The sequence below is a fragment of the Hesperophylax consimilis genome, chromosome 5, assembly GCF_061612785.1.
Source record: "Hesperophylax consimilis isolate HC1 chromosome 5, BYU_Hcon_1.0, whole genome shotgun sequence".
NCBI classification, from domain to species: domain Eukaryota; kingdom Metazoa; phylum Arthropoda; class Insecta; order Trichoptera; family Limnephilidae; genus Hesperophylax; species Hesperophylax consimilis.
The window spans coordinates 39,843,386-39,848,796 of NC_142840.1; positions in this window are offsets into that span (position 1 = coordinate 39,843,386).

Genomic DNA, 5,411 nt, shown 5'->3' on the forward strand with positions numbered 1-5,411 from the left:
TGAAACCTCTATCTATCGTTCCTCGAATAATCGTTTTCCCGGATGTATCATTTATTTCTTCTAGTCCGAATTCATTTCATACAAAAATAGATTGCATCGATCGTTTCTATGTCCACCATTTTCCCGCATTCATCGTAGGAATTACGTCGCGTATTTGATATTTTTTGTCTATGTTTAAACGGCGCCAGACGGCACTCGTTACGATGCGCGAATCTTTTGAGAGAGAAAGAGAAAGAATAACAGTTTGTCGCCGCCATCAGTCGCTAGTTGTCGTCAGTTGTCGCTAGATACCCGAACTTAGTGGAGTGTTTGCAGTTATCCTTTTTGAGATTTTAAACTATTTTAGAAATGAGCCGTTTGATGAAAAAAGTACGTACTCTTCAAGAAATATTGAAAATTATCGAAGAGGTGGAAAAAAACCCCGCTGAAAAACGCATCGATATAGCCAAGCGTTTAGGAATCGCGGCATCCACGATAAATTCTATTTTCTTGAAAAAAAACGAAATTCAGGAGCAAATTCAAAAGTGCGGAAAATCTTCGAAAACTAGAAAAACCAGTAAAGAATCAAAGTTTAGCGAACTGGAGAAAATTCTTATCTCTTGGTACCAAATTTGACAAATTTTAACAATTTTGTTACTTTCGACGACAATATCCCAACTTGTGGGATAAAAACTATCGAAAGCTTGTGTGACGCAAGATTGACGGAGACAACAAAAGAGGTCGATATTGATGAAGAGAAGCCGCTGCCTGTACCTTCATTTTTAGAAGCATGCACCCTCTTTGAAAGATTGAAAACTTTCTACTACGCACACTCAATAACTGATGCCGAAAAGAATATCATTTGCAAAGCTGAAAATATACTGTTGACTTGCGGAAATAAAACAGTAAAAAAGCAAATGTCCATGAAAGATTATGTATTTACAATGCAATAAACTTGGTTCTGTTTAGCTTTGTATTTTTTTTAAATAAATACATTTATTTACATCTAAAACTTATTTTCTTCTTATAATTTTAATCTACCAACGGTTATGCAGATTGGGAGGACGGTATCTTTACTGGATCGTATCTCCTTGTGTTTTGTCCTCTTAATCCCGCATTCATTGTTTTCCCGCAATCATCGTTTATTTCGATAGGTCCCTTTAAAACCAATAGATAGAGGTTTCACTGTATATTATAATAAAAAAATTATCTTTATAAGGATTATAATTAATAAATGTTTCGTAAAGGTCACAAGTTTACAATATAGTGTTATCAAAAACAGTTTCAAATTTGAAGAACGTAGAGTGTTCAACAAATAAATAAATTTTAAAATCCTTACAAAATCGAACTAGAAATTTTAAAATTTTCAATTTTTGATTATATCTCTAAAAAAATTATTTGATTTCAGGTTACGTATATTTTATTCAAAAAGAGTAACATTTTTAATGATAAATTCAATGAAACACACAACCAAAGTAACATTATTGCAAATACATAAGTCAAAACAATACCTTCATTGAAAAAACCTAAAATAAAAATTGTATTTTGCTAAATTTATATGAAAATAATACATCTTTTCTAGGGCCTCATGTTAGTTTTTATTATGCAAAATATTAAGATGCAATATGTTATTGGCAATGTTTCAATGAAACTACATAATATTCTAAAAATTTCTTTAATTTCTCTTAGGTACAAGTTTAAATAAACACCAGCGTTTTATAACATATCAAGTGAGAAAAAGAAGAGTGTGACTCACGAAGTTTTGAGAAAATGTTTGAAATTCTTTCTTGAACAGATACTCAATTTCTCTGGCCAATCCGCGCAAGGCTTATGCTGCGTATAGACACGAGAAAAACGTACCAGCCGAGCCACCAATTACAGTAAAGCAACAAAGCAATCGCAAGCGGCGTTTTACGCTTTTTGCGGTTGATTGGTTCCTTTCCCATAAGTCATAGTTCAGCTCGCGTGTTTATTGTAAATTAATGTAAATTAACGACAATCATTTTCTTTCAAATCGTTGTGCCTACGCACAGTACGAAGCATTGCAATTGCAGGGTCGACCTTTTACGTTCATTTTGTCTTTGTATATTACCTCTACTTGTTTACTCAGGTTAAAATATGATTTTCCTATCTGCTTTTTCACAGTCAAAACATTTCAAAGGTATTATCTTTAAGATAATAACATACTGGTCCCACGTACACAATGCATTGAATAATCTGTACATTATCTAACACACTTTTCACACGCAATGCAAATCTATGCTCCCCATGCAATGCTGATCTGCACTGTTCAGATTGGCGTGGGACGTGTAAGAGGGGATGGTCGCCACTTTCTGCATGTGACTAGTGTGTTTCCAGATCTTTGTACTTTGTCAGCCGATTTAACGTTTAAGGTAATATTTGAAGCTTTAGGTTTGAGATTTGATTTTTAATCTTGGGGACACTGGACCTTTTCCGAGATGCGTGAAATCAAAAATGAACCATAAAGTATTTCAAGCGCAAGCGAATCTGTAAAAAAAATTTTATGCACTTTTTTATGGCATACAGGTTTAAATAGCATATCAAAAAATTCCAATACCACCAGTGCACAATCGGTTTGTCGGCAGGAAAAAATTCTTGTCCCTGTAACCACAAACGGTTTTTAAGGTTAAGTTTTATTGTTGAAATAGAATATTAACAAGCAACAGGCTCAGTAAGACCTTGTAAACTGATCTACAATATAAAATCTTTAAAGTATCATAAGCAGAGATGTGCTTTATTTCAAATAAATCCATTTCAAATGGAAATGCAAAATGCAAAATGGGTATTTTCCATTTTGCATTTTAAATGCTTTTCTAAAAACCATTTAGCATTTTGCATTTTAAATGCTTTTCTCAATGCATTTTCCATTTTAAATGCTTTTTTGCAACATTCTTCCTACTATCTCCACTCATCTTTTTTTCATAAGCCCCAAATATCAGTCGGTCCTCAACCTCGCTATGAGAGATAATTTACATTTGTCAAGTTGCTCCCCGGTAGGAGCCCTGGCAATTGAGTGATACCATTACAAAAAATACTGAACATGGGGCCATGACGCTGTAATATTGAATCTTAGATAGCGGTTTCTATGTTTTTACGCTGGCAACATTAGTCCCGCGCAAATTTTTTGTGGTTTCATAATCTGTAGTCGTGGTGTTTTTGGATTTACCATCATGTAATATGTTTGTTCTACATTGATTTCCATTATTAAATGACAAAATTGTTTAAAAAATCTATAATTATTTTAATTGTTTGACCTGAGAAACCATTTTGCATTTTCAATGCATTTTGAAAATAGGTATTTTGCATTTTGCATTTGAAATGCTTTTCTAAAAACCATTTTGCATTTTCAAATGGAAAAATTTTGACCCATTTCCATTTTGCATTTCAAATGGTTTTGGGTACCCATTTTGCACATCTCTGATCATAAGACATCCATTGAGACATCACTAGGCTGAATAGTACATGTGTGTCTTCTGAAGAAAATGAGTCTGATCAGAATTTGCATTGCATCAGTGGCAGTTTTCTCTAAAATGTGTTAGTGCAGTGAACTCTCATAAAAAATTAAGGAAATAAGAAAAATTTGTATTATAATTTTACCAAACTAAACAGCGCGCCATTCAAATTCCATGCTAAAAAATCTAACCATCTGAATGATATTTGTACTGCTCAAGAGCGAGTCTGAAATGAATCCCAAATCCTATAGGTGCGTTATGAATATCAGCACCTATGGGATCTTCCATCATATTTGTTAGGTTCATAAAAACATACTAGTGGCGCCATAGCAGTAGACCTGCAAACATTGGGAATCTACTGCTGCCTGAGTGCTCAGCCAGGGTGGCCACAAAAAACGGATTTCAAAATTCCCTGATAATTCCAGGTTTTCCAGGGCAGTTTCTATATTTTTCCCTGATATGTTTTATTTGGTATAAGGACATATCTTTCAAAATTTTATTTTTGAAATACGATTTTCATCTACGCCAGAAAATTAGAACAGATACATAAATAAAGGGAATTCCGTCATCTAAAGCATTTATTATTTCCTTGCACCACAATGATCTATTCAAAACAAAATACACTTATTACAAATTTATGATATTTCGCCTGAAGACAATTTGTGTACAAATGAAAAGACCAGACAAATAAACAAAAGTAAGTACAGTAGAACCCCGATAATTCGAAAAAACGCGTAATTCGAAATTTTCGCCAAAAAAATTTCCGCAGAAAAATTTTTTCATACAAAATTTTTTTTAATTCGAAATTCGTTAATTCGTAATTCGAAATTTATTTTTGTCCGCGCACGAAAATTTGTTCGTGAAATTCGAAAAAATTTGATTTTTGCGAAAATAAATCATAATATTTCGTAAATCTGTATCTAAATTTTTATGTGAAATTTAATTTATTATTATTATTATTATTATTATTACTATTAAAAGTCAGCCGTGGCGGTAAAACGCCGAAAAATGTATTTTTACGTGGTTATACATCGTCCTAATTAGTATTATTATTTTGTAAATCTGAATCGATTTACAATGGAATGTTGTATTTTTTCAAATTTATTTCGAATATCCGAGTTTGAAGGAGCCGAGAAAATACGTTTTACGTGGATATATGTCGTAGTTTTACGAGTTTACACCAAATATCTGTATTTAAAGGGTCGGCCGCGACGAAACTCGGCCGCGAAATTTCGATTTACGCGTAAATGTATCGTATATTTACGAATTTATTTCGAATATTTGAATTTAAATGGCCCGCTGCGACGGAAATCGGCCGTGAAATCTCGATTTACGCGTAAATATATCGTATTTTTACGAATTCATTTCGAATATCTGAATTTTAAAGGGCCCGCCGCGACGGAAATCGGACGAGAAATTTTAATTTACGCGGAAATATATCGTATTTTTACTAACTTTACTTCGAATATCAGAGTTAAAAAATACGGCGCGACGGAAATCGGCCGACAAATTGGGATTCACGCCGAAATATGACATATTTTTACGAATTTACTTCAAATATCTGAACTTTAAAGACCGGCCGCGACGAAAAATTGCCGATAAAATTCGATTTACGCGGAAATATTCTTACGAACTTACATCAAATATCTTAATTTAAAGGGTCGGCCGCGACGGAAATCGGCCGCGCATTCTCGATTTACACGGAAATATATCGTATTTTTGCGAATTTTTTTCGAATCTGAATTTTAAGAGCCGACCGCGACGGAATACGGCCGCGAATTCTCGTTTAACGCGGAAATATATCGTATTTTTACGAATTTAAATTCAGATATTTGAAATAATGGGCCGGCTGCGACGGAAAATTACTGTGAAATCTCGATTTGGGCGGAAATATATCGTATTTTTAAATATATCAATTTAAAGGGTAGGCCGCGACCGAAATCGGCAGCGAAATCTCGA